This window comes from Coenobita brevimanus, chromosome 34 (assembly GCF_032717465.1).
Source record: "Coenobita brevimanus isolate Jiangsu-jjx chromosome 34, ASM3271746v2, whole genome shotgun sequence".
In the NCBI taxonomy this organism is placed as follows: Eukaryota; Metazoa; Arthropoda; class Malacostraca; order Decapoda; family Coenobitidae; genus Coenobita; species Coenobita brevimanus.
In genome coordinates this window covers 23,533,379-23,544,852 of record NC_136987.1, presented here as the reverse complement: position 1 = coordinate 23,544,852, position 11,474 = coordinate 23,533,379, and positions in this window count along the sequence as shown.

Sequence of the window (11,474 nt, the reverse complement as noted above, 5' to 3'; positions counted from 1 at the left end):
CCTCGTCCACAGATGATATCCTGCCAATCGCTAGACAGCCAGCAGTTTGGATCAAAATACTGAGTCCATTTCATATTGTTTCAGTCGTCCGTTGCCACCATTAAAAGTGAAAAGATACGTATATTAGTACTAGTATACTGGAAACGAGAGGGTGTTGTAGATGCCAAGTAGGCCTACCTTTGAAACAAATGCTGCCGATGTGTATGTTTGCGTGTTTTTTTTTTTTTTTCTGGAATACCATATAAACGAATTTATTCCTAGCTGTTATAACATGAGATTTATTTATAGCTAACTACAAATAGATAAGAAAATGAATAAATTATAAAATGTTGACACGATACAAATAAGCAACAGAGATGCGTTACTGGTACACCAGCATTATATTTACTTTTGTTTGTTTCCCTGCCATCCCCAGTTTGAAAAAAGAAAACAAAAAGTTTCGATTCCCCCTCATACCATTATTGTCTTCATAGAGAAATGTGTATATATTAGTGCTAATAAGCAGGTTAAATGCTAGGTACTTGAACTTAATATGAAAAGATGACTGAAAGAAAATGGAGTGCATGTAATATTTTGGTGCACATTGCTGCAAGTGTGGCGGTCTGCGATTTATGATGTCACTGACGGGGACTCATCGGCGGACAGAAGTAAAAGTTATGTACAGACTACATCAGTATGGCAACCAGAGTCCCTTAAGAATAGTTATCTTGCCAAGAAACTCTCCCTTCTGGAGAAGCGAAATATTCACAGAACGCTCTCATGACATTTTCTGCTGTGTTGCCTGACCTCCTTGGCACATTCTGTAAATTAATTAAACCCATGTCATCATTTTCGACTTCACTTCTCCAAGATCCCGGGACTATTGTGCCATTCACTATATCCTCATTGTCAAATGTTCCAGGAGGTGAATAATTGTTGCGTGCTGCATGATCCCTGCGACGGAAGTTAGGCAAATAAATACAAGCCAGGGAAACTGTTTCAACTTTGTTTGGGTGCAAGGCTATAGGTTTCCTAAAAACTCTGAAAACAGCTGCCAAAATACCAAACATATTTTCCACTACCCTCGCTGCCCTGCTTAACCTGTAGTTGAAAACTTTTTCTGGGGATGCTTGTGGATGATGTCCAGGTATGGGTTTCATTACATTATTTGACAGCAAATGCATCGTCCGCCACAAGCACATAGGGTACAATGGTATTTTGTCTCCCCAGTGGTTAAGGAGGGGGTAGGTTAAGCTGGTTTATTTCCATCTTTTTATAGATACTTGTTGCTTTGAAAACCCCACCATCTGAAATACGACCTTGACACCCTATGTCTGCATCTGTTACATTATAATGTGCATCTACTACTGCCAATACAACTACACTGAATGTTCCTTTGTAGTTATAGTAAAGACTTCCACTGCATTCTGGTGCTTGTATCTGGATATGTTTTCCATCCATGGCACCAAAACAGTGTGGAAAATTCCACACAGTAGTGAAGCCTTCTGATATTTTGACCCATTCTTCTTGTGTTTGAGGAATCTGTAGAAGAATTTATATTTCTTTATTTATGTATTATTATGCATGATGAGGTAGAGGAGACTGAGGCGTAAAAACGAAGGGAAGGTGTAGGGTATGTGTGTGTGTGTGTGTGTGTGAGTGTGTGTGTGTGTGTGTGTGTGTGTGTGTGTGTGTGTGTGTGTGTGTGTGTTAATTTGTATAACTAGTGATTTCATGATACAACTAAACACATTTTAGGGAGTTCGTGTAATTACTGTTTCACTAGCCTAGCCTAACCTAACCAAACCTACTGACGTCAGCTACACGTAGTATGACCGTGTAAAAACAGTGATGAAAATAGAGGTTTTCTGATATCTCTGGGAATTTTAGGGATTACGTGATTAGGTTAGGTTAGTGAAACAGTAATTACAAGAAATCCCTAAAAGTCTATTATTTTTTGTGAAGGATCCTGACGATGTGTCCTCGATTGCTGGTGAAGAGGAACATGAAAATTCGGAAGAGGTACCTAGACGTGACACATCAACTCAAAATTAAAACAACCTGCATAATGATGTACAGAAAAGTGTGCACAGTAAAGCAGCGAAGGGGAGGGCTTATGAAGATAAAAAGGTTGATGAAGCTTACAGCATTATGAAAACCTTTGCAGCACAGGCAACCAAACGAGACGGACATAGTGTCTTCAGTGAGCATGTGGCTAACAGACTACGCAACTGTGGCAGATCATATTATGACATAGCTGTTGCTCGACATAAAATTGAGAACATCATATTCGATTTGGAGATGGAGCCATGAAAGAAATAATTGTAGCAACATCAGCACTACATGTGACCACAGACAAGCAGCACAAATCCTCCCACAGTGACAGATACTGATGACGCCTCATCACAGACATAACGAAATCCCTCTCCTTTTTACCAGCTCCTACCTTCTCCTTCTCCCTTTAGTGAACCTCCAGCAACAAATACACAGCACTTCTTGTCAGATGATGATGCATTTAAAAAATACCAGGCAGATCAGTACATAATTCCAAACGTTCTAGTTGCATAAAAATAATGATCTGGATGATATTTTTTGCTTTTCATTTTGTGCATTTTTATTTGCTTGAAATAAGTGTTCTCTTTCTTGCCAATCTCTTTTTGTATGTACAAATATAAAATTAACGAAGGATGATACAAAATTTAAAAATTAAAGGAAATGTAAAGAAAATAACGAAAAGTATTGTACATATGTCATACTAACTGCAGTAGACCTACATGACACAAATAAAGGATTTCCACGGTTCAGAAACTTTTCACATTTTCACTTGGAATGTTTTTCCTCATTTAAAATTTAGTAGTACACAATCTAGTAAACTGACCTTCACAAATTCCTTCAGAGCATCAATGAGAGTTTCACACACTTCCGGAACGATGGTAGAAATTGACTGTTTAGACACTTTGAAGGTATACTGTACATCAAGCTTGTAAATGAGACCCCACTGGCAAGACATCTCAATGTTATTGCCAGGCGTATTGTAGCAGGGATGGACGATCGAAAGTTTGTATCCTTCTTTGTAATTTGGGGACCAACCATTCCCAACAATAATTCTAAATCTGAAACTGTAAACCTCAAAAAGTTTTATAAATCCAGATGCATCTTCTAGTTTCAATTCTGTCAGTATTTTTTCTCCATACGTTGTTCCTCCTGCAAAGAACTTCTTGGTCCACCATCGCCTAGGTCTTCTTGCTCTCCTCCGTTGTACAGACAAAACAACATAGGCAGCCGCTGCAGCAGCAGTTACCTCCACGCCCACCGACGTGACAGCTACTCACTCGGCTGCTGTTCCCGCCAGTTCTTCGCTACAGCTTGGTCTGGACGCTAACAAAGTCGCTGGATTGTCTCTCAATTGTCTAGCAACAGTCCAGCGAGAAAGTAGGAGAAATGTCTAGCGACCGTCTCGCAACAGTCTCAAGACAATACAGAGACAAAGTTGCCTTGTCTCCAAAGTGTCTCTGGACTGTCGCCCGTCTGTATTTGGATTGTCTCGCAACAGTCGAGATACATAGTTGCTCGACTGTCTCTAGACTTTGTATCTCGGTGTGTACAAGGCTTTTTACATAATATTTTGAAGTTTGATGAACTCGGATGATCACAGTACTGGGTTTCGAAAATCATCACTTATCGTCCTGTTATGCATCGTAATGTGGTGGATCATTATTTATGTCCATATCTGTAAACTGGGAGGTCAAAGTCGTTGTTTCACTGATATAACAGAGGGGAGAGGGAATTATTCTCCTTCCTTGCTCTTGAGTCTCTGTATTTGGCTGCGGAAAGAATAAACTATGAATAATGAGTAAATTTATCATACTAGAGACATTCTGGAGTGTTATGACTTTACATCAGTGGTGCACAATCGGTGGCCCGCGGAGACATTATATGTGGCCTTCAACACCTGACCAGAAATTAAAACAAATATCTAGATTTTTAAAGAAATTCGCAACTTATATGTAGTTCTTATATGAATTTTACAAGCGCCTCAAGAAGGAAGATTATCCAGACTTGCTACAAAATGTCAGATTGTGGGTGGTGCAGTTCGGGAGCACATACAACTGTGAGCAGTCGCTTTCAATCATGAACCTCAACAAATCGAAGCACCGGCCCAAAATTCCAGATGAACATCTTGATGCAATATTAAGAGTTTTAATTTCCCCAATCCAGCCGAACATCGAGAAGTTGGTTGCTGCAAAAATAATTCAGAACAGTGATTTTCTGGGTAATAAACTCTAAGTTGGGTGTGTTTTCTTTGTAAGCTGAAATGTGTTACAGTAAGTTGTAAGTATGTAAGTTGGATATGGTCTGTGTTATCTAAAGAAAAGAAAGAAATGTATTATTATTTATTTCTTTTTCGAAATATGGCAATCCTAATGCCGTGTTCTCCATCCCTTTTTCCAGAATTATGATATCAGTGTTTGCGGTTCAAGCACTAATAACTGTTTAGATATGGCTTTTTTTTTTTTTTTTTTTTTTTTTTTTTTTTTTTAACCCTCGGACAAATCACCAGGAAGGAGTTTGGCCCTCAACCCACTTTGAGTTGTGAATCACTGTTTTATATATATATCTATATATATATATATATATATATATATATATATATATATATATATATATATATATATCAGCAGCAGCAGCAGCAGCAGCTGTTTGAGTGTCCACTGCAGGACCGGCCTATCCCGACCGAAGTGAGGACGATACAGCCTGTTTCTCTACCAAGTGCCAGGCTTAAGCTGTCTGGTAAAGATTGTATGTGGGGTGAGAAGTGCTTGTAAGTGTGATTGTAGTGTTGGACATGCTTTGGATGTCTTAAAACCACGTGTAATCGGCCCGCGGAAGCCGACTGGGTGCAAGCATACTTTAAAGTATGAGACACAGGTTCAACCACAGCACACCTTGTTTCCGTCAAAGCAGTACATGGCCGGAAGAACGCTCTCAAAGTTTATTACCTCGGCTTGGTGAGAAGCCTCGTTCTTCCATGTACGAAAACGCACACTTTAACACTGTATCACAGAAGCTCATTACATGTAGGCTATATAAATATAAATATCTATCTATCTATCTATCTACCTATATATATATATATATATATATATATATATATATATATATATATATATATATATATATATATATATATATATATAATCGTCGCTCTGTCGATAATATTACAGGGAGGAGAGAGATTTTTTTTTTTTAACACCTGAAACCCTACAATACGTCTGGTTTAGTGTTTTCATGCCTAACATTCATCTGATAAAGATACTTTCAGTATAAGAAATATCAAGACCTCTACCTCCAGTGAAATTCAAACTGACTGATATTCACATGTTTCGATGTGCCTGGTAATACTGGTAGGTACAATTTTTCGTGGTGCCGTAGCAGAATATACCGGTAATATCATCAATGATATAGGGCATACAGCATACTATTTCAACATTCTTGGTCCTTTGTTTCGATATGTAGAGTACAGCTAGAACCTTTGCAGTAAAAAAAGTGAAAATAAACAGGAAAAGAGGTGCTCCAGAGCTTCCTTAACCTATGAGCCCACTAGCCTACCCTTACAATTTTGCCAACGTACAATTTCATCATCATCTTCCTACACCCTTCCAGTTTTCCCCTATTTCATACCTCCTTCCCCTATTTCTATTCCCTCTCCTTCTATCTTCTTTTCGCCACCCAGTTCCCTATCCTTTACTTCCGTCGTCTATTATTCTCCCGGTATTCTTTTCTCTCTCCCTGTTTTCTCCCCACCTCCCTATATGTTCTCCCCTCTTGCATTTCCTCAGTCTTTATGCCCTACTCCTTTTCCGTGTTTCCTATTCCCTCTTTCATTTCACCCTCGTTCTGATCTCAGTTCCTCTCCCTTATTCCTCCTACCTCTGACTAACTCCATGACCCCCCCAGCAACCAAAGGTGAACACAATACCCTCACAGCAGACTCACACGCACCAACCCTCACCTGTGGAGCCAAGGAACACACAACCTCCCAACCCTGTGTCTATGTTGAGGTGCTATTTTCGTAGACTCATTAGGCTTACCAAGACCTGTTCCTTGCCAGTCTACTTCTGTGCAGAGTATGGCACCGTCATATTCCTTCATGATTTAAATCAACTAGTATCACCTACGTCTTATTTTATTCCTGAATATGGCACATTAATATTCTCGTTGATTGCCTAGGAAGCTCTCTTTCATATTTAAATATTAATTTCTGCGTATGACACTGGTCAGCTGAGTCGCACTAGCACCTATTTATTAACGGTATTTTTATGCCTGCGACACGATACTTCTTTCCTGCATGATATTCATCCAAGAAGCACTCTAGGCACGGCCCCTGTGTTGATCATTAGTCCCTATTTTCGTGGGGTTAGGAAGATGTACTAACATCTACTCCACGAGGGTTTCATAGGCTTACTAACACCTGTTACTCGTTGGATTAGGAAGGATATTAGCAGAAATGACTAGATTTCTGCCTGTCGGTTGCACTAAGGTCATTAGGAAGAAACAACATTACCGCCACCAAATCCTTACCATATTATTTCTGAATAATCTTTTACCAGACAGCTCAATCCCGTAAGGGGTGGCCACAAACAAATCGCCTCCATTCGCCTTTCCAACGCTATTTCACTGCCTTGCTTCCAGCTCTCAGCCCCCTCACTCATATACCTCTCCACTCTATTCCTCCATCTCATCCTCGGCCTCCCCCTCCCTCTCTCCCCCTCCACCTCACTCGCATACACTCTCCTCGTTAGTCTCTTGCTCTCCATCTATCCACATGGCCAAAGCACCTCAGTCTATTTCTCTTAACAATTTATGTCACATCCACATCCACACCACAACGTTCATTCACCTCCTCATTTGCCAGTCTGTCTCTGCATAACTCCAAATGCTCCTCTCAAATAACTCATTTCCATTGCTCTCACTCTTGACTTATGTCCTTCCAACAAGGTCCAAGCTTCAGTTCCATACGTTAGGGTTGGTATCACAATACTGTCATGCAGCAACTTTTTTACTTCCATGCTCACTTCCCTGTTCCTTGTCACTGCTTTCAAAGAATCAGCAACCTATTTTCCCCTGTTGTACCCTTTCAAGCACTTCACCCTCTGAACTTCCATCCTTACTCATCACACTACCCAAGTACATAAACGCACTCACATGTCCATTTCCTCCTCATCTAGCTTCACTGTATATTCAGTGGCTTAATTTCTCTCGAAGATCATAACTTTACTCTTCTCTACATTCACTTTTAGATTCCGTTTCATACACATTCTCCCAAAGTCATTCACAAAGCCTTGCAGTCCCCTTTCGTCTTCACTTAACAATACAGTATCACCTGAAAACAACAGTACAGGGAGTTTCCAAACACTGACCTCTCTCATTAGGGTGGCTCCAACACCCATTGCCGTACCTTGTACCTCTTTTATAACCCCATCCAAATACAAGCTGAACAACCATGGAGACCTGACACGTCCCTATTTTAATCTAACATTCAGATAAAAAAAAAAAAAAATCAGCCTAGCACCCTCAAACATACTCTTCACGGCATTCAACAACTTCCCATTTACTCCATATTTTCTTACTATTCTCCACATTCTTTGTCTATCCACACTGTCATATGCTTTCTCCAAATCCATGAAGGTAGCATACAACTTCCTTCCCTTCTCTAGAAACTTTTCCACTAAAGACCTAAGAATGAATATCTGATCTACACAACCTCATCCCTTCCTAAAACCTCCCTGTTCTTCTCCAACTAATTCCTCTATTATTTCCCTAACTCTTTCAATAAGTATCCTACCATATACTTTTCTTACTATACTAAGAAGACAAATGCCCCTATGATTACCACACACTTCTTTTCTTCCCCTTTCCGTTTTACAGGGGAATAATTATATCCGACTTCCAATCGTCCAGGATTTTACCTCCCTCCCAGGCCAATCTGCACATCTTCCATATCCATTCTACTACTATTTCTCCCCCATGCTTCAGCATTTAGCCACGCACTCCATCAATTCTGGGGCTTTCCCCTTTTGACATTCTTCATTGCATCCACTACTTCCATCCTACTGATTTCATCCTCTCTTCTCACAGCCGTCCTTCTCCCAGCCATTCCCCAGCCACTTATACTTGCATTACTTTCATATATGTTCAACAATACCTAAAAGTGTTCTCTCCTTCTGCTCACTTTTTCTCCCTTCTCCACCAGCAATCTTCCATTTTTATCTTTCACTCCCCGACTTACTTCTTTAGCACCCTGTCTAACTCTCTTGACCTCTTTCCAGAACATTTTCTTAGATGCCCTCCACTTAAAATGCAAATTCCTTCCAAATTCTTCATCCATTCCCTTCTTACTCTCTTTTACTAATCATTTCATCTCTCTCTTGCTCTCTACATGTAACTTTCTCTTCCATCTTTTCCTCCACGCCCCTGTTTCTCATCCAGTCACTATATGCTTTCTTCTTTTGTGCCACAGCCTGTCTCACCTCTTCATTCCACCAATGTGTTCCTTGCACCCCGTTTTGTTTTCTCGTCACCCCACACACCACCTCACATGCTACACACATTGCTTCTGTGAATATCTTGCACACTCCTTCCACGTCCCCCATCTGCTCCAATCCATATTTACCCAATCGCTCCTCCACTTCCCTCATATATTCTGCCCTTTTTCCATTCTCTTGCATTTCTGAAAAAGGCAGGATGATATTCTTCTGTTTGTTTTTAATGCAGCCAGTGCCAATTATTGCTTCTTGCATCTCAGCCTTACAATTGCAGTTTTATATACATCAAGATGGTATTTCTCATAAATTATTAAAAAGTCTATGAATACTTTATTAAGATACAGTAATAGCATACACAAAAATTTTTTAAGTTGGACTGTGCAAAATGAATCGTTGGGAAAGAGGTGCTAGGTAGCCTCCATAGGTGACGAGAATATGGCACGCGAGGCTATGTTTTCTGTGGGTAGAAAACCACACTGCAGGAATATACACTGTGAACTGACCATGGTTTTGTGTGAGTGGAGAAAGAGAGAGAGAGAGAGAGAGAGAGAGAGAGAGAGAGAGAGAGAGAGAGAGAGAGAGAGAGAGAAAGAGAGAGAGAGAGAATTACACACACTGATGAATAGATTAGCTAAACAGTGTCCATACCATAACAAAAGTCCTATTACAATATGAGGCCGAGGAATGTCCGTTTGACGTGAGACATTTAACAAAAACTTGGGCTGCTTTCTATAGGTTATTTGCAATGGATGGATGGACGTATAAATTGATAAATAAATCAGAATCCATTCTACATCAAAAATCCATCCATTGTCCCAGCAGGAACAAGATTGGTTTGACGTCCCAATACAGTGTTTATTGGAGAGAATCATGAATACATGACTGAATACTGAATGAATCTATGAACTAATAAACAGATCTTCATTTTTTTTGTCTTTAGTATTAGTGTCCTTATATATTACGAGCTCCCACAGGATCAGGTTGACATGAGTCTAGGAAAATTTGATTAGGAAGATAAAAATTGGAGAGGTTTGGATGAAAGTATGAAAAAGCGGATAAACAAATAATACTGGAATAAAAAAAAGAATAGTGCATACCGTGCTGCCAGAAGATAGATTTTACCCGAGTTACGAAAAATTTATGTGGAGAGAGAATGACACAGGACCTGATGATCGATGGACGGATGAATAAATGGATAAACTAATTAGTATCCATACTATTACGAAAATCCTAATACATTACCACCAGGCGAAGACAGGTTTGATGAGAGTTACGAGAAAATAAACTAGCTAAGAAACAGAATGATATGGGAAGGATTAGATGATGGACGGATGAACAGATATGCCAATTAAGATTTAGAAATACATAATATGTGTGAAAACTCTAATGCATTAAAAGCCCTCAGATCATTTCGGCGCAAAATAGATTCCAAAAGCTTATGTGTTTCTCCAAGTTAATCAGATCTAATGGTTGGCTGAAGAGATAAACGAATAAGATTAAGTCCATACTACTACCAAAATTTTGTTACTTTATGACCATACTGAGGATATGCTGAACGTGAGATATTTGCCAAAAGTTTAGGTGAAGAGAGAACATGACAAAAGCTGAAAAGCAGATAAGTGTATAATAGCTAGGTGTACGTGTAAGTGCATAAACACCGTCTATCCATAACATTACAAAAATTCTAATATAGTTCGAACCTCCAGAGAATTAATTCGATGCAAAAGTTTAGGTGGCTCTCGTGGTTAATTTTTCCAGGGCTGGACATTAAGGCAGGCAACCCTCCTCCACGCTGACCTGCAACAATTCCAGTTCCGCAAGTGAAGTTTTAATAGTGTTAGGAAAATGTGGTTAAAGGAGTTGTAGTCCAGAAGAACAATTACAAAATTGCGAGGACGTTAAGAGTAAGTGGTGAGGAACCAAAGTGGCAAGTGAGGAAACTACAGCGACGAAAAGAGGTGAGTTGAACAAAAGCTGCTGCATTCAAAAACAATTAGAAACTACGACGGAGGAGGATGAAAGGGTGTAGATGAAATTGGAGAAACGGAGGAGAGAATGAGGTGAAATTACTGTGGCGAACCTATGACAAAACTACTGGGAAGTAAGGAACTACTGAAGGTCATACCTGTTGAAAGGAGGAATTGTAGAGCCGAAAAACAATTACAAAGCTACGACGGTGAAATCAAAGAGAGGTGCAGACGAAGATGAGGGATGAGGGGAATGACATTATTGATATGAGGTTTTGGTTGTATTTTTTCTGATCTCATGTTGTCCTGTTTTTTTGGATGACAGACGAAAAGCTGAAAGGAGTAACTGCCGACGATAAGGCCGAGTTATATATGGCAATGAACCAAACATGGGGTGAAAATGAAAATTCAGCAACAGGGCGAATCATCAGAGCGTTAAGACAAAATTATTACCCCCCCCCTTAAAAAAACAAACAAACAAGGAGAGAAAACTTCAAACGAGAACGAAGAAAACGATCTGGACAAGAAATGATGAATGTGGGGTGAGTGGTACTGTTGTTAATAATGAAATTGCTACGAGGCGGAAATGTAGGGGTATGTACACTTGGAGATGTTATCTCGAAATAGGAACTACAAAGATAAAAAGCGAAAAGGGTGTAGGTGAGAGATAGTAAACGTGGGGAAGTAATTAATGATGAAATGAATGTTAGCTTGTTTGTTCTTTCCTAACAGTGTTGTTCAGTATCAAGGAGACATGCACAACGGATGGAAGTGACTGCTATACACACACACACACACACACACACACACACACACACACACACACACACACAAAAAGCACGGGAACCCCAGATGGAAGTATCGCTGAGAGCTGGACAAGAGAGGTATGACTGCTGTAGATATGAGGGGGAAATCTTTAACGAGGATGGAGGAAAGTGAAAGGAGATGAGACTTGAGGCGCGAAGGAGAGTAACTCACGTCA